The sequence below is a fragment of the Temnothorax longispinosus genome, chromosome 8, assembly GCF_030848805.1.
Source record: "Temnothorax longispinosus isolate EJ_2023e chromosome 8, Tlon_JGU_v1, whole genome shotgun sequence".
Taxonomy (NCBI): Eukaryota; Metazoa; Arthropoda; class Insecta; order Hymenoptera; family Formicidae; genus Temnothorax; species Temnothorax longispinosus.
Window position 1 is genome coordinate 13,541,385 of NC_092365.1, and position 22,418 is coordinate 13,563,802.

The 22,418-nt window shown below is 42.0% G+C and overlaps 1 protein-coding gene and 1 pseudogene across 2 annotated transcripts in view; one reads left to right on the forward strand and one right to left on the reverse strand.

The window, feature by feature from the left end:
* Window positions 1-22,418, reverse strand: part of LOC139817307 (uncharacterized) — a 234,041-nt gene that overhangs the window by 112,716 nt on the left and 98,907 nt on the right. The gene's annotated exons all lie outside the window — the stretch shown is intronic.
* On the forward strand, window positions 19,093-20,682 carry LOC139817308 (ATP-binding cassette sub-family B member 10, mitochondrial-like; annotated as a pseudogene).

The window sequence follows — 22,418 nt, forward strand, 5'->3', positions numbered from 1 at the left end:
AATCCGCGCTCCGGGTTCCGGTGTCGACTTGCATCGGATGATCGTTCGTCCGATGCAATCGTCAGGAGTTTCGGTGGAAATCATATTCGACTTCTGTCGCTATCTATCGAATTACCTAATCATTGCGCGCTCGCAACATCCCTCCCCCCGCGGAAAAAGAAAAACGTAGTTTTTCGTTTATTTATGTGCGTTTTTCTTTCCCTTGAGGGGTTACAATCTAAGTTTTTTTTTTTTTATATTTCTTACGTTATTGTTGGTATTACAAAGAAAAATTTTTTAGTGGTCCCTTTTTCTCTTTATTACATAAATGACTATGATTATGATGCTTATTATTATTACAATTATGGTCGTGGAGCCTATAGGGTATATAATATGCTTGGTTGGTTATTTTCTACTTCTTTTTTTATCTCTTCTAGACTCATACTTAATTTTACTAATTCTGTCGGGTCTTTGATTATCTGTTCTAAATGTATTTCTTTATCAGAATCTACTTTATTGTTTATGCTTTTTTCTACTGAGCCTGTTGCATTAAACTCTGGTAAATATATTTTTACGTTTTTATTATATACTCGGTTTTGGGTCTCTAAATACATATCCGGTGTGTTTAGTTTGCAACTGTCGCGTAATGTAATTTTTCCGGTTCTTTCTATTTTTACTTTATTTTCTGGTAATCCTGGTAAAACTTTATCGGTTGTTCTTGGAGTGGAAAATAACCATGTCTGCGGTTCGGATACTGCAATCCAGAGTGTTACATTTGAAATTATGTGACGCTGTTTTCGGCTTTCCATATATCTAGACGTTTTTACATAGAGTTGTACTTCGGTCGGCGCATTCGGAGTTATAAAATAGACAGGGAGATTTTGGGCGCAAGTGAATTTGGTATTATCTCGCGTACATTCATTTAAATCGCTTTCTTTTAGAATTATATAATTGTGATTTTCTCGATTTATTCCTAATAGGGTGTGAGAAGGTTCTAGGAGTGTGAAAACATTATGGTCATTGTGTATTGGTACAGGTGTGATTCTTATAATTTCGTATGTTGGGTACGCTATCAATGGGCACAGAAGAATAGTGTATATGTTCGAGTTATCCTAATACGCGTTTACATTTAGGTACTTTTGGATAGAATTCCAGTTTTTCGGCTTGTATTTTGAATGGAAAATTCAATCTCCTGTCTATGTGTGCGGTCGCTTCTCTTAGTTCTATGATTATTTTTCGATCGGGAGCGCGCGCGTTAATAAAATATTGTGATTTGCGTGAGTCAGGTAGTCTGTAATGTCGTTTATGTCTGTCGTGAGGTCATTCAAAATAGCGTTTAATACTAATAGTTGTTCGATTTTTTCGTAATATATGCCGGGCTCGGCAGTGAACGTTATCATCTCGTATGGTAGTTGCTCTGATTTTGTTTCATTTGCGAGGTGTAGGATGATAGTTAGCCTGTAATGTGAATAAGTTCTTGGAGATATTCTACTTATCTTTTACTTTATGCTGACTTAATCCGTCAGCGAGAGTCGTTTCTTTCAAGTAGCGCGTTTCGCGTTAGTCCACTGCTGCCTTTCGAGTGGTACTTAATGTTTGAATTGTGAAGTGCATATAATAAAATAAAAAAAATGAGGTGCTTTAGATGCGATAGATATTTCGCGCCTTCGACGTGCGATGCGTGCCTACGCACGTATTGGCTGGAAGTAGCTCGAGCTCCTCGAGCCCAGGTTGCAGAGCCTGAATCGCCTGACTCGCCGCCTCCGCCCTATGAGGATGCGATTCAGCAGGACATGCGGGTGGCTCAGGCTTCCCGCGCCCTTCCGCCTCCTTCATATATCGAGGCGATTCGGGAGGAAGTGTCCCCCCTGCGGGTATTTGTGAATGTGAACACGGGAGCGCGGGAGGTCACCCGTGGTTTTCGACGAATTTTAACCACTAGGTGAGTACTTGTTAAATTTTTCTCTTTTTTTTTTTTTTTTTTTTTCCTTCTGCTTTTACCCGTGTGCTTTTTATTCTTCGACTAACGCTTTCAATCGGTTCGCGTGAACACGTAGCGTCTTCCGTTTAATTTTGATTGTGTAATTTACGTCGTTGTGCTTTTCCAAAATTACATACGGTCCTACCCATTGCGAGTCGAGCTTCTTTGAGCGGCCTCGTCGTATTGTTTCGTCATAAAGTAGTACTTTATCGCCTACTTTGAAGGTTGCCTTTTTGCTTTTTTTATCGTATTGTAATTTTGATTTTGCTTTTTCATCTTTCGTGTTTTCTTTCGCGATTTGATTCGCTGCACGGATCCGTTCTCGTAGTTCTATTGCATAATCTTCATATGAATATGTCAATTTCGGCGGTTTTGTTAAGGCCGTTGGTAGGTCAGGTCGGTGCCCGTAAACTAGTTCAAATGGCGTGAACCCGGTAGTAGAGTGTGGCGTCGTATTATATGTAAACATCGCGTAAGGGAGCCATTCGTCCCAGTCGGTTTGGTCTTGATTTATATAATGTCTCAGGTATTCGGCGAGAGTGCGATGCGATCTCTCTAGTGCGCCGTTACTCTCAGGGTGGTACGCCGTTGTTTGAATCTTCTCAATTTTTAATAATTTGCACGTATTTTTGAACATTTCGCTCGTAAAGTTCGTGCCCTGATCCGTGAGAATTTTCTCCGGAATTCCGTGTTCTAACACAATTTTTGTTACGAATTCTTTGGCGATGGTTTTGGCTTCCTGATTTTCAATCGGTATCGCCTTACTAAATTTTGTTAAATTATCCTGAAACGTCAGAATGTATTTGTTTCCTTGATTTGTAATTGTTAACGGACCGACGATGTCGAGAGCGCATTTTTCAAATGGTCGTTCTGGCGTGTCCGTGATGACCATTGGCATCTTCGTTTTTCTGCTTAGTTTATTTTTCTGGCAGTATTCGCATCTGCCGATGTAAGTCTCGACATCTTTTGTTATACCTTTCCAATCGTGTTGTAGTCGGATTCGGTCTAAAGTGCGTGTGACTCCTTGGTGCCCTCCGATAGGCGAGTCATGATACTCGTATAGTATCTGTTTCTTTTCCTCCTCCAAGTATTCTCGGGGCGCATGTTCTTCTTCTTGCTGTATCGTGTGCACAGCTGACGCCTCTGTTATCGGGTTACGGCTCAATGCGTCGGCGTTTAGGTTGCTCTTCCCTGACTTGTGTATGATTTCGTAATCATACTCCTCTAATTTAAGCCTCCATCTAATTAATCTTGAACCGGGGTCGGTAACATTGAATAACCAGATCAATGGTTTGTGATCGGTTATTATTTTAAATCTAACGCCATAAAGATAGGGGCGAAAATGCTTGACTGCCCACACGATGGCTAGCAGTTCTTTCTCCGTCGTATTATAATTCTGTTCCGCTTTGCATAATACGCGGCTGGCGTACGCTATCGGTCGGTCTTGGCCGACTACTCCCTGTGAGAGGATAGCTCCTATAGCGAAATCTGACGCGTCTGTCGTCACGATAAATTCCTTATTAAAGTCGGGATAATTTAACACCGGCGCGGTTGTTAATTTTTCCTTTAATAATTCAAACGCGTTTTGCTGCTCTATTGACCAAATAAATTTTTCTCCTTTCCTAGTGAGCTTGGTCAGTGGCTTGGCTAGTTTCGAAAAATTTTCGATGAATTTTCGGTAGTACCCGGCTAGGCCTATGAACGACTGAATGTCTTTCAGTTTTTTAGGAGTCGGAAACTCCTTGACAGCTATTAGTTTCGACGGGTCCGGTGAGATTCCTTTTTCCGAAATCACGTGACCCAGGTACACGACTTCTTTACGTAGAAATGCACATTTGCTCGGTTTCAACTTTAAGTTGTATTTTCGAAGCCTGAGTAGCACGTCTATTATTCTTCTGATATGTTCCGTTAGCGTCGCCCCGTATATGACGATGTCGTCGATATACACGAAACATCTCAGCCCTAGCAGGCCGGCCAGCACCGCGTACATTAGCCGCTGAAATGCTGCCGGTGCGTTTTTCAGACCAAAAGGCATGCGATTAAATTCAAAGTGCCCATCCGGAGTGGAGAAGGCTGTTTTGCCTTTGTGGTCTTTATGCATGGGGATTTGGTGATACCCCGAAGCCAAATCTAAAACGGTAAAGTATTTCGCGTTACCTAATTGGTCTAAAATGTCGGTTATGTTCGGCATGGGGAAGGAATCTCCCATGGTGAGATCATTCATTTTCCGAAAATCAATAACCACGCGAAATTGCACTTTTCCGGATGCGTCCGGTTTTTTAAGAACGACTATTATCGGTGCGTTCCAGTGACTCGTGCTCGGGCTGATTATGCCGTCTTCGAGCATCTTTTCTATTTGCTTTTTCACTTCGGCCTTATGCTTCTCGGGTAACCGATATGGTTTCACATTCACGGGCGCGCTACCTGGCCGGGTATTTATCTCGTGCTCTATTGCGGTAGTCGCGCTTAAATGGTCGCCGTCTATATAGAACACATCAAAGTAATCATCGCAAATTTGTTCTACGGCTGCTCGCTCTTCGGCGTTCAAGTGATCGAGCTGTACTTGCTCGCGTACTTTCTTTTGTCGTTCGGCGATGGTCTCGCGCTCGTCGCTCGAGCGTAACGAGAGGACGTCCGCGGTGTCGGGCGGCGGCAGGTCTTCTAAAGTTACATGTGGAGTGAGTATCTCCACGGGCTTGTCCGTCACATTCAATACGCTAATCGGACATTTAAATTCGACGGGCTGCACTAGGCAATGCCCGATAAAGACCCCTGGGGCGGGTTCGCCGCTCCGCACAATGCCGACACGATTATGATCGGTGACGGCTTCCACGATTGTTTCGCTATGTGGCGGAAGTTTTACCTTGCGAAAAGGTCGGAGCTTAAAGGAAGCTGAGCCGATTTTTAATCGCTTTTTCGAATTTGAAATATCCGCTTTGTGTTTTGAGAGGAAGTCGTTTCCTAAAATGCCTTCATATTCCATGGGAAAATTGTCTTTCACCACGTACATCGTGTGGCGAATTTTTTTATCTCCGAGATCCACAGTGGCTTTTATCTTCCCTATCGTGTGAATCTGGTGTCCGGTTACGCCGACTAGCGCTAACCGTTCTTCCTTCACCATCGCTTTCGCTTTCAAATTTCCCACTTTTATTAACGTGAGTGTTGCGCCTGAATCTAATAACAGGTCCATTTCTCCTTTCTCTGCCTCCTGTACGGGCAGCGTCACTAAGTCTAGCGGGCCTTCCTCGTGCTTCTTGCTTATCTGTGCAACACGATATGTCTCGGCGGCGCGCGCCTTATTCCTTTTAGGCTTCTCATCCTCCTCGCTGCTGCTGCGAGAGGATGTTTCCTCGCTAGATTCTTGTGTCCTTGTCTTTCTGACAGTACTCACGGGCGTTTTCTTAACTGCTTCCGTTTTCGTTCGGCGCGGTCGCTCGGGTTTTGGTCGCCCGTTTAACGACCAGCATTCGTCGCGCTTATGCCCTGCCTTTTTACAATATGAACACTCTATCGTGTTAATGCCGCTAGGCTTCTCGGGTTTCGGCAACGCGTATCTGTTTGCTTGTCGGCCCGTACGGCAATCTCGCGCGTAATGACCGTTCTTTCCGCACGTGTGACATTGTCCTACGGTATTTCCCGCGCCTCGCGTATTCGCGGTGGGGTATTTATTTTTTGCCGTTGCTTGCGCGCTACGCGGGGAGGGGCCTCTAACCTTTTCCTCCGCGCTGGCGCCGGTTATCGCTTCTTGTAAGCTTTGGTATCGCTGTGCTCTTACTAATAGCTTTATATCATCGTGCAATCCGATTTGAAAATTATGCAGCGCTTGAGTTTTAATGTTTTCGAGGATGGCCTTCTGCTGTTCCTGCGTGTGGCCTTTACCCTCTTCCATTGCTTCATACAATTCGCGCGCTAATTTCTCGACGCGCCTACCGAATTCTTGTGCGCTTTCGCCGGGCTTTTGCGCTAACGAATTAAATTCCAGCTGCAAGTGCGTCGTGCAGCGTTTTCCTAAATATTCTGTCTCGAGTTCGCGCTTTAATTGATCAAAATCGCGGATATCGCGCGTGTCGAAATCTGTCATAGCCTTCCCTTTAAATTTCGTACAAAGAATGGCTTCGAGTAGCATCGACTCGTCGGTCGGCTGTATATTTTTCATGGCGTACGTGCTAGCGTTTATGAACTCTCGGACGCGTTCTCGCGAATCTCCATTGATCTCGGGTATCATTGCTCGCGCTTCCTTAAGGCTGAGGTACCCGGTGACTAGACCCGGTTGGTTCCGGACGTCGCTACGCGTTCGTCCGTATGTGATATCCAGCGGGCCCTGGCTGTGTACGCGACGGTCTCGCGTGTCGGAATCGTATGTGGCGGATTCCATCCGGCCTACGCGATTCCGCAATTCGCGAAAAGCGCGAAGGAGTTCGGCTGATCGGTCAAATTCCGTAGCCTCGATGCGGTCCATGCGTTCTTGCATGTCGCGCATTAGATTAATTAAATCGGTAATTACAACGTCCTGGGCTCTCAACTCGGATCGCGTCGGCTCTGGGGCCTGAGGTCGCCTGGCGGGCGGCCCATTTTGCGCCATTTCGGTGGCGGCCTGTTCGGACACTCTAGATGGGTCCGGATTTTCCTCGCGGTTCTCTCGGCTTGGAGTCGCGTTTCCTGTCTGACTCATTTTGAGAGCTTTAGGCGTATAGTCCTCCCCGTTAGGATCAAATACGTCGGTGTCGTATGAAGTGAGGGAAAATTCTCCTCGTTGTGGCACGTGGCTTGGCGTGTCGTCGGAGACGTCTGTCAGTGAGTCAGTCGGAGTCGGTCGCTCTGTATTATTATCGCGGTGTTCGCGTTCGCCTGTTACGCTTACGTCTACTTCGTCGAACGGAAACTCGCGTTCTATGACAACGTTTGGAGATAGTACGGGCGTCTCTTCCTCGGCAAAACGCGAATCTAAATTTTGTCGAACTTGATCTAATGCGTCTTGCTCAGCGGGCCGGTCTAACCCTTCGCTTTCAGCGGGCCGGTTCACCCCTTCGCTTTCAGCGGGCCGGTTTAACCCTTCGCTTTCAGCGGGCCGGTTCACCCCTTCGCTTTCAGCGGGCCGGTTTAACCCTTCGCTTTCGGATCGCGTCGCACTCACCGGGTTAGCTAGATTACGCGAAGCGCGGTGCGCGGACTCGCTATGGACGAACGACGCTTGTCGGACGGGCGTTTGTCGGTTCGGGTCGTCCGACATCTACTTAGCGCTCGGGGATATAATAATTTTCGCACTTACAATATCGCCGCGAATCGCATGTTGCTGCCTGTCTGCATCGCCTGGTCGTCGGGCCGCTTCGCTGCTTGGCTGCGTCCCTGTCGTCGCTGCGTCCCTGTTGCGCTGCTATGCTGCTTCGCTGTGTCCCTGCGTCGTCGCTCGGGCCGGTGATGCCGTGCGGTAGGTCGTGGCCGTCTCAGGTGTCACTTCTGCACTCGCGGCTGCTACCGTCTCTTAGCTCGCGTCTTATCTGACTTTTCCTTTCCGGGATGCGTTGCCTCCCTTATTAATTAAACTTGGTCTGTTTCAGACGTGAGATGGCGATGTGGGCTGGTCCTTCCTCGCAAGATGGCTGAAACGATCCCACCGCTGCCACCAAATTGTTAGCCGGGTATCGGCTAAGGGGATCGAGTTCCGCTTGCGAGCGAGAAAGGAGTGAATCAACACGTCCGATTTCCAATTTATATCTTTATTGAATAAATGGGCTTGTTCTACACGAGTTGTCTCTTCTTGTTGAGTTCCCGCCTTGCGGTTCGTTTTCAGGAAATCGTAGGTGTTTCGACGCGACTGCTAGCTGTTCTTCGACCGACTGACTGGCATGCCAATTCGGCGGTCTTTTATAGTCTTGCGACCGAGTCTTGTTGCTAACTCGGGGCTTCCGAGTTAGCGCGGGATTCTCGTTGCCGACGCTTCGCGATGGCCTTCGCGTCAGCGATTTCGGTCGCTCCGGAATCCGCGCTCCGGGTTCCGGTGTCGACTTGCATCGGATGATCGTTCGTCCGATGCAATCGTCAGGAGTTTCGGTGGAAATCATATTCGACTTCTGTCGCTACCTATCGAATTACCTAATCATTGCGCGCTCGCAACAGCGGTAATGACATTTGAGAGTCTTTTAATTGGGTTGTGGCAGAGCGTTTGAGATAACCTGCTCTTCACCTTGCACAGCTGGTACATCTTTACAAACTTATTAATTAGCAACTATCGCTTATAGCTACAGGCTTATTAGCCTGTATATTTATTTATTTCAGTATAAAATAATTTTTAAAACGTTCATATTAATTCTGATTGCAGACGGACCTTCGGGAACACTAGCGCCTTCTTCTTTTAACATGAATAACTAAAAATCTATATTTCGGCTAATTACCGAGTTTATAAATATTTAATTAAAATTATCTGGGTGACTCACAAACCTTTTTAATCACACTTCATAACTCTTCATACAAAATACAAACGATTCCGTATACAAACTTTTATTAATTTATCTATTTCGGCTAAATGCATGATGTAAAAATAATTAATTAATTACAATTAAACGAATGACTCACAAACCTTTTCAATTGCAAAGACTTCAAAAGTCTTCATACAAAATACAAACGATTTCATATGGTAGATTCTTTCCCGGACATTCATTTTCGGTCAAATACATACGAATGCACTATTATAGTACATACTTTATCGTATATTCGATGAGTGTTGCACTGACCTTGTGTAGCACTAATTTTGTATTCGGACACACAAAATAAACTGAACGAGTGCAAAGTTTATTGCACGGCCAGATTTGTCAGTGCAGTTTGCTATTACAAGCGAAAAGTTACGGGACATTAGAAATAATGAATTCTGATGTTAAAATGAAGCGATTTATGTTTCTAAATGAAATGTTAGAAACTATTAGTAATAGTGACGATGAGAAAGAAATAAATATTGTTATACGAGTTTTAAAAACTGAAGAAAGGCCGAAAATAAAAAAATATATAAATATTATAAATAAATACTGTTCGAGATTCCATTAACGTTGCGCCGTCCGATCAGATGGCAGCATCGATCGGGTAACGACGCTCGATCACCGCGGTAGCTTGCGCCCGCACGGGCGCGCTCATCGCCAACGTCTTCCTCGCGATCGAGGTAATCGTACAAATGGCCGCGCGGTGACTAGTCGCATAACGTGTGCTCTGTACGTTTTCGATCAGTGACTTCGGTTAATCGTGCACATCGCAGTGCCCACGCTGTTTTAGATCGTATCATAAACTGTGAAATAGACCGCTCATCAACTCTGGTGCCTCAACACGACGACTCAAGCTCACACGTGCGCGAGTGCCGACCGCCACGTGTCTCACCGGCTCACGGGCGACTCACCACAAGAGGAGGGCAATTAATATAATTGTCGCTCGCCTGCAACGATCATACAAAGACTTCTCTTTTATACACCGCTCATCGATTCTCAGGTCAGACTGTAACAATTTCGATACATTAAAGACGGCTCAGACTGTGGTCTGAGTTACACAAAATAAAGTGCATAATTCGTTAACACCTTCCACGCGTGTCCTTCTCATCCCGCTCCCATCGTCGGGATTAATCAGCAATTTCGCGAACAAATACTCAGATAAAGAGGTAAATTATGTAATAATAAATATTTTTGAGATCTATATCTATACTATCTATACTATTATCTATACTATTATTATAAAGCAACAGGGTTTGCATTTTTTTGTTCGCTATGATCTCGGAAACCAATGGACCGAATTTTTACCAAACGTATATGAAATAGGGGTAGAATTTCCCGGGGAGTGCTATAGGGTGTATAGTTTTTCGTTACCGATTTTCTGGAAACCGGTTTTTCTAATTTTTTCAATTTTCGGTAAATAATTGACGGAATTTCAAAGAATTGTATATAAAGCAAGGGTTGAATTTTCCGGGGAGTGCCATAAAATGTATAATTTTTTGTTACCGATCTCTTTGGAAGCCGGTACTGAAATTTTTGAAATTAAAAATCATTTGACCGAATTTTTATTAAATTGTATATACTTTTAATATCGATTTTTTTGGAAACCGGTATCAGAAGTTTTTCGAATTAAAAACCATTTGACCGAATTTTTATTAAAAGTATATGAAATAGGGGTAGAATTTCCCGGGGAGTGTAGAGGTAGAGTGTATAGTTTTTTTACCGATTTTCTGGAAACCGGTTTTTTTAATTTTTCTAATTTTTCGAGAAATAATTGACCGAATTTTTACTAAAAGTATATGAAATAGGGGTAGAATTTCCCAGGGAGAACTATAAAGTATATAATTTTTTGTTACCGAGATTATAGCAAATAAAAAAAGGCTACAAACTGTTTTTTTATTATAATAGTAAAGAATTTTACATAAAACAAGGGTAGAAGTTTCGAGACTAAATAAGTTGTTAAATTCACATGTTAAATATTATTAATTATACGCACGCACACATACGCATCCACACACACACACACATAAACAAACACACACACAAAAACACACACAAACACATACACACAAATACACACACAGCAAACACACACACACACAAATACACACACAGACAAACACACACAAAGACAAACACACACACACACACACACACACAAACATACACGCACGCACACATACAAACACTAACACAAACATACATACACAAGAGGTGTAAATCCGACCAGGCAACCTCCACGTGGTACATCTTGGGTAATGCTAATGCTGGCGGTATTGACACAAAATTGAGGTATGGCATATTATATGCAAAAATGTTTTATTTCCGAAATATAAATTTGTAATATTGAAAATTAAAAAATGGCAAAAGCTACGCGTATGAGAGCAATGCATATGGAGAGAGGGAGAGAGAGAGAGAGAGAGAGAGAGAGAGAGAGAGAGAGAGAGAGGGAGGGAGAGAGAGAGGGAGGGAGAGGGAGAGGGAGAGGGAGGGAGGGAGGGAGGGAGGGAGGGAGGGAGAGAGGGAGGGAGGGAGAGAGAGAGAGAGAGAGAGAGAGAGAGAGAGAGAGAGAGAGAGAGAGAGAGAGAGAGAGAGAGAGAGAGAGAGAGAGAGAGAGAGAGAGAGAGAGAGAGAGAGAGAGAGAGACTATTTGCGTGTCTTCATACACATGTTCTCCGGGGCGAAGCCCGGCGGGGCATGCTAGTCATTTAATATATCAGTTAAAGGTAATTCTTTGTATTCACGAAACCTACAGGTAATTGTTTGTTTGTACGAGACGATTTGAAGAGATGTTTACTATGTTGGAAAGTTTAATAAAACAATATTTCCTAGAAAATTACACAATTATACAAATACGCGAATTGTTGTTAAAAAACCATGGAATTTTTAAATCGATCAGCACTATTAAGAGAATACTTTCTTCATTGGGACTGAAAAGAAAATATTTCAAGGAGTCAGAAATGAGAGACATAATTTCTGCTGTTGGTTCACTCATGTGGTTACAATTTGAAGAGGTTCACTCATGTGGTTACAATTTGGGATACAGAAGCTTATGGAGTAAACTAAAAATGCAGGTAATTATGCATATTAGCGACGTCCTCTCCGATGATCTTGACCTTGACATATGTTGTGAAGGTCACCCTACTAAGTGACTTTCAAAAGGTTTTAGCCGTCGGTCATTGTTTATTAAAAAGTTATAAACAAAAAAAGTTTGAAAAATATAGCAGCTATTTTGAGTTTTGGAAGGCATAAACGACTAATATAAACGTCTTCTTTTTAAAAGCAGAGAATACTTTTATTTCGCGAAAAAGTCGCTGCTTTACCAAAATACAACATTTAAAGCAGTAAATTGTTGATAAATTGAAGTCTTTTTGTTAATGCAGTGAATACTTACATAGGTTAGATGACGCGCTTTACTAATATTTAACTGTTTAAAGCGCGTAATCTAACCTATGTAGATTAGTGACGCGCTTTAAACAGTTAAATATTAGTAAAGCGCGTCACCTAACCTATGTAGATTAGTGACGCGCTTTAAACAGTTAAATACTTTTTATATTAGATATATAAAATATATTTCTATGCGGCCGGACTCAAATAGTTTCGAAGATACAGGCTGAGAAAGGATAAAAATAATAAATACAAAAATAAACAAAGGTAAACCGAGGTTCACCCACACCCCCCTCCTGCTTTCGGGGGAGGTGCGGTAGCCCCGAAATAGTTCACGCATACACTTTTCACGCGAACCGAGGTTTACCCACACCCCCCTGCTTTCGGGGGAGGTGCGGTAGCCCCGAAATAGTTCACGCATACACTTTTCACGCGAACCGAGGTTCACCCACACCCCCCTCCTGCTTTCGGGGGAGGTGCGATAGCCCCGAAATAGTTCACGCATACACTTTTCACGCGAACCGAGGTTTACCCACACCCCCCCCTGCTTTCGGGGGAGGTGCAGTAGCCCCTCCCTCGCTTCGGCGTATAGATTAGTGACGCGCTTTAAAAGTATTTAAGTGTCATCAATAAAAACAGTATATATTCAATTTATAACATCCTATAGAATTATGAAGGTCTTTTTATATTTTTTATCATTTTATCTTAAAAAATGGCTTTATCATAGAAGTCGCCAAAATTCCTTTTAAGGGCTTTCATTTTAACCCAAAACGAAGCTTTTCACAAAGTTTCATCGAAATCGGAGGGGGGCCGTTTTCGGAACTTTAACCCTATATTTTTCAAACTTTTTTTGTTTATAACTTTTTAATAAACAATGACCGACGGCTAAAACCTTTTGAAGGTCACTCAGTAGGGTGACCTTCACAACATATGTCAAGGTCAAGATCATCGGAGAGGACGTCGCTAATATGCATAATTACCAAAATGCAGTATCACCTGAAAGTAAAAAGAGACACTGTTTACGAAATATTAAAGATTGTGGATCCAGTTGGAGTTGCCAACCGATTCAGAAATAAGTTACGTCAAAGGCAATACTTAAGCCCAGGACCTAATTTTCTGTGGCACCTGGATGGTTACGGTAAGTTAAAACAATTTGGCTTCGCTATACATGGCTGCATAGATGGCTTTTCAAGAAAAATTCTATGGTTAAAAGTAACAACTACAAATAACGACCCTGCAGTTACTGCTCATTACTTTTAAAAACGGTTAAGCAGCTTGAATTTCTCCCGACAATAATCAGGTGTGACAAAGGTTCGGAAAACCAGCTTATAGGTCTTTTTCAAACTTGTTTACGTAGTAAACATTCTGATAAGCTTGCTGGAAAAGGAAGTTTCATCGAAGGAAAGAGTGTTAAAAATCAACGCATCGAATCATATTGGGGTCGAATGCGTCAGCATACAGTGGATTTTTACATCCAATTATTTAAGAGTATCCAGTTGAAAGGTCTATTTAATGGAAGTAATTTTCATATTAAGTGCCTACAATTTTGTTTTGGACCATTATTAAAACACGATTTGGATTATAATCGGAGGCTATGAAATGAACACCGTATCAGAAAACAAGCAGCCCGAAATCTAGTTGCTGGACGGCCTAATGCATTATTCAACTTACCTCATCAATACCAGTGCCGAGATTTTAAAAAGCTTATTAACAAAAATACAGTTGAAAGATTAATGGATAAGTTTACAAAAAAACCACAATTGCTTGATCCGATCATAACAGAATTGGTGGAATTATTAGTGCCCGATGTTAAAACTCTAACAAATCCTACGGAGGCATTGAATTTATATAAAAATATTTTAGAAGCATATGCAACTCATAGAAACAAAAATTAAAAATTTTTAGCTTACCTAATTGTTGTTTTTACAATATAAATTTGATGTAATAATAAAATTTAAACTTAATTTTTTTATTTTTAAATTTTTTATTAGTATTTTTTGTTTAGTACAGTTTTAAATGCACAGCATTACATTTATATATTTTAAAATAAGTTTCACAAAACTCTCGTTTTAAAAGTATCCAATTTTACTCCTAAAGCTTAAATTTTTAACTTCTAACAGTCTAAATATATTTTTTTGAATTCTGATAACAATATAAAAAATAAAGCACCAGCAAGTTATTAAAATTAAAAAAAAATACTTAAAAGAAAGTCTCTGAAATATTATTACTAAAATGCTTAAATTTTTTCAAGATTTTCATCAGTGCTCGGGGGGGTATCAATCGGTCCCCGGATTCGCAATTGGCCTGTATTAGGGTGGTTCGAAGGACCAAAGGGGCAATCCCCTCACGAATGCAAGCGAAATAAAATGCAAGAAAAACGGGATAAATCAAGCGAAGCGACTCACCGTATCGCAGCCCGACGCCCTCCTGGGATGGTCTCTCGGCCGTTCTCGTCTGTCCTCTCGGGTGGCGAATCCTCCGTGATAGCAAGCGGGAGGCGTGCAGGCAGACAAGGTAGCGGGCAAGCAAGCAAGCGAGCAGCAAGCAACACAAAACGGGCAAGCAGGCAAACGCCGTTCTAACGAATTCTTCGAGCACTCGACTGTGGCTGATACTCCGTCTTAACTTGTCGGCGATTCTTACGGGAGTAACCGCGTGCTCCGGAACTCTCTCGGCTCGCGCTCCTGGAAGTACGGCGCGAACGAGTACTATTGTCCCAATAATGGGGCCTGCCACCCGTGGGCGGGCAGCACGAGTCGGGTGAGTCGCGCGAGTATTGACACCTGTCGCGGTCCGCCAACGTTTCGCGCGAGTCTCAAACCGACGGTAAATTTACGATTATGAGCTTACTGACTAATATACAACGAGTATCAAACGCGAATCAACCATATCAATATTATACATGTGCGACTAACTACTATCTTACAATTATGTGCGAACGAGCGCCAACCAATCAGCTTTTTCACAGTTTATGAAAGCTTATGGAGATAAAATAATAAAATAAATAGTTACTTAAAACTGCATAATTCTGACTTTTTGACAGCTTCTTAACTTTGACCTATATTTTAAATAACAAATTAAGTTATTACAGAAATTGCAAATAGTGAATACATTTAATTTATTATTGACAAAAGTAAAGAATCTAATGGAAAGAATATTAGTTACTTAAAACTGTATAATTCTGGCTTCTTAACAGCTTCTTTAATGCTATCTGTATTTTAAATAAATTAATCTATAACTGACATTGCAAATAGTTAATACTTTCAGTTTTATACTATTTTAATTAAAGAATCTAAAGCTTTTAATCACAACCGGTGCTCAGCAAAAACTTTATATAAAAATCATTCTCTCTAATTTCTTATTTTATTATTTGTCTTCCTCTTCTGTATAAATACGTTTGAATAGGTGAAGCAATATAGCGGCATTTGGTCTTTTTTTTGGTTCATGTTCAAAACATCTTTTAATTGTGTCCTGTATTAATACCGGTACACCTTCTAAGCATGGTATTTCTTGAGTTTTAACGACTTTCTTCAAATTTGGTATACTAAGTTCAGGCACTACGTTCCAAACTCTTCGTTCTGTGAACAGTTCGACGATACAACATGCCAGAGACCATACATCAGAGTATGTAGTACCTTGTGCATGTTCAATGAGAATTTCCGGTGGCATATATAAAGGTGTTCCACGAAAATATTGACCAACAGTTGTTTCTATGGCCGACGATCCATCACATATCTTGCTTAACCCGAAATCACAAATTTTAATCATTAAGAAATGATTTATTAATATATTTTCAGGTTTTATATCTTTATGAAGAATAGTAGGGTTAAATTCATGAAGAAACGTTATTGCTTTACAAATTTGTAATGCGATGGAATAGTTTTCATTCTTCTTTACTGCATAATCCAAGGCTTCGTCTCGCTTCAATATGAAAACTGCTAAATTTTGACTCTTGAAGTATTCCATAACGATGTAAAAATGAGATTCTGTACAACATATACCCATAATGGAAATTAAATTAGGGTGACGAATCTTATCCATCACATTTATTTCTCTGTATATATATTTCTGTTCTTCAGAAGCTTTCATCTTCTTCACGGCAACTGTGTTTTTCCAAATTGATAAAATTACACATCCAAATGATCCACTACCTAATAATGTCTTGGTGAACTTAATATCTGATTCTTCAATCGTAGGTATCGAGAATCTCAATTGATGTTCATTATCGTCCGTAGACCTTGATTCTTCCTGCGTTTTTTTAGAACTCGTGTTAATTTCAGTACTAATAGAAGATGCTTTTTTCTTCGATTGAGAAAATGAGATAATTGTTCCGCTATATGACTGTTTTGTCACGGATTTTTTACTGATATCACACTGTTTAGAGTCTGTCGAAGTGACTGTGGAAGAACAAACTTTTACACTGTTTTCATACTTAACGATAGTTGAAAATAAATATAATCGCAACTGTGAGTTTTTTATTTTCAATTTATCACTAAAGTCCCAAAAATCAGTATTCTTCTTCTTATTCAAATCTGTGAAATTGTGAAAAATTTCTTCCTGGTAATTTCCTAAATGGATCACTGAACTGGCCAAGATTTCTTTATTATATATATTTTCCATTGCAGACATACTCATTTTTTTAATTTCGTCAAAAGAATATTTTTTGTTCCGATTCAATTCAACTTTTTTTATACCACCAATTGGGGCAATAATTTGCTTATATACTTCATTAGGACTTTCTCTGTGCTTCCAACCTACATGTAAAGTTTTCATGACTTTCTTCAATGGGATCTGTAAAAAATATCTTTCTAAGTACATACAACTGCAATAATGTAGTAACTCATAAATTTTAAGATACATATTTAATACAATTATGCTAGCAAAATTTTTCAGAATTGTTGAATGAAATAAATTTATTAAGGAAATGAAAATAAACCAATGACGAAATGAATTTGACTGTCATACGTACTGGAATGTCCGGTGATTTCTGGGATATTAAATCCTTATTTTCTTGTCCGTCAATGATACCCATAATTTCATTAATCCGTCTCCTTTTAGCATCGCTGTAAATATTTTTTATAAAAAAAATATTAATTATTATTATTATTACTATGGGCTGGTACTACTTCCAGGGCGGTAATCTACCTTAGTCAGCTATGCTTATTCTAACTTAGTCTGCTACTGGGTGCGTGCGTAGGAATCGCCCAAGTTAGGTGAATCGCAAAGGAGGGAAGAGAAATGTTGGCGACACAAAATAAATGTTTAAAAACTATATTTACACATATTTACAGTTGTGGTCGTGTAAGTGTTTTATTAAGTTTGTTCTTAACGCGATTTCCGCCTCGTTGCTTCGTCTGCGTGCTAGCGTCGACCTTAGCCTCTTCCGGTGCCGTCTGCGTTCCTATCGTTGACGAAACGGCCTCGTCACGTATCGGAGGCTTTGCGTCTGTCTGCGTTCCTATCGTTGACGAAACGGCCTCGTCACGTATCGGAGGCTTTGCGTCTGTCTGCGTCGCGACATCCCGAGTCCGTTTCTCTTTGCTTGTGGCAACCTCCGTCGGGCTTGCCTTGCGACGCTTTGCGGAGTGTACGTCGGTCCCGGTGACGGCTACGTGCGACGTGCTGGTCACGCTAGTTACTTCTGCACGCGAATCCGAGAGGGTAATCTCCCGTTTTCTTACCGTGATCGCGTGCAGGGGCGTGGGCTTAGTGCGACGCCTTTTGGTCGGGTCTTCATCCTTCCTGGGCGAAGGTAAAGCGTTCCTGAAATAACCGCGGCGTCTTGTCTTTGTCGGTCTTGCTATCTGTAGCGTGGGACGCCAGGGTGGCGCGACCACGCGATTGTTCGTCCGTCGAAGTCACAGTCTGACTGTTTTCGAGTGCCGGTTTCTGCTTTTATATAGGAGAACCAAGCACCGTGGTTGGCTGGCGACCGAGCGCCGTGGTTGGCGGGCGACTTGCGCCTGTGCCGGGCGACCAGGCGCCGTAAGTATCGGTAAGCGTCTCGCGCTATGGCCGGGCGACTCGCGCCGTGAATTCGGCAAGCGTCTTACGCTGTAGCCGGGCGACTCGCGCCGTAAATTTCTCGGCAAGCGCCTTGCGCTGTAGCCGGGCGACTCGCGCCGTAAGAATTCCGGTGAGCGACTAGCGCTGTAACCGGGCGACTCGCGCCGAAGAATTTCGGTGAGCGTCTAGCGCTACAACCGGGCGTCTCGCGCCGTGTGTCAGCCTAGCGTCTAGCGCTATTGCTGGCTTGGCGACTAGCGCCGGGAAGATCTGCTCGAGCCCGTAGGGGGTCCCCCTTTATACTCGTCGGTGCAGAAATTAGAACTCGCGAAGCTGCCCCGGCAATGCGACGCCTAGCGGCGTTGCTGCGAACTGCCGGTGTTGCAGGCATCGCGGTAGGGATGTATTATTGGTGGCGTGGACCGCCACAATTACTATTATCGCGATTATTATAAATTTTAGCATCGTAAAAATCAAACGTATAATCAATTTAATGAAAAAAAATTTACCTTTGAGAGGATGAGAGTAAAAAACTTCGTATTCATCTACACCTTCAATTAAATCAAATTCTCCATTTTCAATATTAATTCCACACTTGTCTTCTCCATCAAAAAACGTTAAGCCGTCAGCACCTGAAAAATATGCTCTAACGACTTCTATTTTTAGCTTTCTGCGATTTGCCGGTAATTTAACTGCTGTTTTATTGTCTTTTATTTTGACAAAACTCATTGTCAATTTTTTTCGTAATGCTTTTTATAATTTCAATAACTAACTTCTATTTACTTTCAAAGTAAACGAAATTTTAATCGTTCCTAACCTCTTGGCGACGCCGATTAATTGAATTGTTTACAAAATTTGTCAGTTATAAGAGAGAGACAAAAATATATATATTTTTTTGTTATCTCAAATCGATAAGGTAGATACTCGCACTTTCCCCGCACATCTGCACATGTGGGTGTGTGCACATGTTGGAAGTGGCCGTGTGAACTTGTGCACATGTTGAAAGTGGCCGTGTGCAGCGCCACTTGGCTACAAGTCAACTGTGAGCCAACCCGGCTTCCGTACGTATCGGGCGTATCGACTCTGCGACCAATCACAGACGATCCGCCGTTTTTGATACGCTTAACAATCTTTTGAACATTGTTTGAGCGGATCGCACACTCACACAGTTCCATCGTAACGTACGTGTGGGTCGAGCCATCCTTCTTGGGCTCAGGTGCCATATTGAGTGTAGAAAGTGCACTAGTAGAGCAGTAGAGAAAAGAGAAGAAACGGAGTATGTATGTACATACGAGGTGCGTGCAATTAGGAATTATTGCGATCTAATACACAACAGAATACTCAGGAGAATTTGGACAGTTTCCCGCAAAGCTGATCGTACGTATTCGATCGTACATATGCGTAGTCACGATGTTCCAATGAAATCCTGAGTGACACTGTTTGTGTTTAGGTTAACCCGAATCGAAGGCCGACACAAGCAGGATTGTCAGATTCTCGAGGAAGGGCCGCGTGTTCATCGGACTGAGACACTATACGACCAACGCTATCCGGTCCGACGCATCTATGCCCGTAGTACATGCGGTTAAGGCGAAGAGACGCTCGGAATTGAAGACTTTACTTTTGCTGGCCGCCCCCGAGAAGTGGACTCTGTTGAAGGCCGTCGCCTTGTTGCTCGTGTCGTCCAGCGTAACAATGGCAGTCCCGTTCTGCTTTGGCAAGGTGATAGACGTTTGTCAATACCGTGGAAAAAACGAATATGAAAGAAAACCTTAATTGGCTAACGCTTGCTCTCTTTGTGGTATTTTTCATAGGCGGTGTGAGCAACTTTGGCAGAGTTTATCTAATGTCGACGGCGGGGCACAGTCCCTTAGGAAACAGGCGTACGCCGCTATCCTTCAACAGGAAACAGCAAGGTTTGACAGAGAAAGTACGGGAGAACTAGTCGGGAGATTGAGCGGTACGTTTCACGCTTTTAATCAGATATAACGCATCATTAAGGCATCGAAATCTATCATTTTGATTTCATTATCCTTTTTTTCCAGGAGATACACAACTTATTAGCTCCGCTGTCACGTCCAATGTATCAGATGGTTTGCGCTCCGCTATTATGGCCATTACAGGAGTGTCCATGATGTTTTATGTATCGCCGTCGCTAGCTCTACTCGGCTATAGTACCGCCTGTCGCGGTCGTTGCTGTCTTTTGGGGACGTATCTTGAAAAGAATCTCCAAGGATCTGCAAAGTAGTTTTGCAGTGGTCAATACGACAGCGAAGGAAAGAATTAGCAATATAAGAACTGTTAAGTCGTTCGCGCAAGAAAAACGCGAGATCGACAGATACAGCGCTAAACTACAAGACGTTCTCAAATTATGTTACAAAGAGATTCTGTATAGAGGAATGTTCTTCGGTATGACCGATCTTTCCGGGAACGCTATTGCTCTTTCGGTCCTTTATAATGGAGTGTTCATAGTATCGAACTCCGACATAACAATTGGAAGCTTAAGCGCCTTTCTGTGTTGTACGCCGGTTACGTGGGCATATCTCTGAACGGATTGTCCAGGACGTATAGTGAGTTAAATAAGGCTTTAGGCGCAAATGTTCGTCTGTTCGAGTTAATCGATCGACAGCCGTTTATTCCCATTGAGGGCGGGCAAATTTTAGAGAAAGAATTATCGGGCAACATGACGTTCCGAGATGTTTCCTTCGCGTATCCAACGCGAGAGAAGATAGCACATTTTCCGTTTTTCGTAGAAAGTTAATGAATTAATCCGAAAAGATATTTAGTTTTTTTCTTTTTTTCCTTTTTTTTTTAAATTTAAATTTGTTATAAAGTTACCGAATTAGAGAGAAAGTGGACAATGAACACTCTGCAGCTTTGTGAACGCAATATGGAAATCAATTATTTTACATATTCGCAAATTCGCGTTGGAATTACTTAAAAAATTAACGCAATTAAAATACTTTTTTTTTTAACCCACGGACAAATATATGCGTCAGAGGTACGAATAATAAACCGTGACGATACAGGTTGCGAAATCAAAATTAAATTGCATTTGGAAATAACCGAGGTGGCAATACGAATTCATAAAATTTAATGTTGCATAATATCGATTATCGATTAATGAAAGTAATTTGGTTCATAAAAGTGTGAGTGAGATTAATTTCTTTCTCGGCGCTGTAAATGCGAACGCTCGTCCGCACTTTCTCTGTATATTTCGTGTTGTGATACTATTCGCTGTAAAACGTATTCTCAATCAGTGATATATATTGTAATGATTACTTCTAATAAAAATAAATTTGATTAACTGAGTTATTGTCACTGACTCACTCTTTCGCAAATTTATTACTGCTATCTTATTTGTTACTACATATTTGTTATTCTAGACTATACTAGCTTCTTTGTTAATTAAACGCTATATCAGGTAAGCATTAATTATAACACAATTTTGAATAAATATATTTAATACAACTCAATTTGTGCGCAGGCATAGAAAATAAGAGAAAATAATAACATTAAAAGTAATGTGATGCTGATATAAAAATCTAAAACAAAGTAGAAAATGAATTACAGTAGAAGATAAAAATATATTTTGAAATAACATTGCACTGATTTTTTGCCGTACACCGATGTCACGCAAAAGTCACAAAAATTCTTCGGCGAACGCAAGCGAGGTGATCCTCTTCGAGGAGAAAACGAGGGCGATCTGGATCTGAAACGTAAATCGACGTGGTGACACTGTTCTCGGGGTAATCTAGATGATTTGGATCTAGATTAAGCGGTGGCGAATACCTTGGCGATCTCGATCTCAACATAGATTTTTTGCCGTACAACTGGCTTCACTTTGGAGGTTATTACGTTTGCCCTTTTAGGTGCATGCGTCACAAGCGTGTTTGTGTGCGTGTGTTCAGTACGCGTCGCCAAACGGTCCTACTGTCCCATGGATCGAGCGGATAAAGCGGAAGCGTAACCAGCGGATCGTCAATCACGGATCCGTTTCAACGGAATCTTTGAAAGGGCTCTATCGGAAAGATTTTGTGATTGGCGATCTGCTGGTCCGCTTACACTTAATCTGTTGAAATCCGCTCCATGAAACATTTAGGAGCAAATTTCGGCGTACCAAAATCGGCGGATCGTCTGTGATTGGCTGCAGACTTCGATACGCCCGATACGCGCGTATCGCAATACGCGCCATGGGACGGCACCCTCAACTCTTTTACGCGACGCGACGATTTGCGAATACTCGAGATGTTGAGATCTCATATAACGAGTGAACGGATCAAGTTTTAAGAAGGCTTGATCGATAGCTTGGGTCGATTTGGGAGGGGTTTCTCTTATAATAATAATATTCCGCTACGTGCCCTACGAGTGGAGATATTGCGACGAAAAGTCGAAATGTGAAAATTTTTTATTAAGATACTCCTCCTCCTCCTCCTAACGCCGACGTCTCTCATGCCATGCCATCATTTCATTGGCTGCAGTCGCGTCCTTTTCACTTTTTCGACACCAGGGCGCGTGTGTGTGCTGCGCGAGTGCAGATAGTGCGTTTAGCGCGCTGTCAGCTGTCAGTCAGTTCGTCAGTTAACCTATCTCGAGAGACA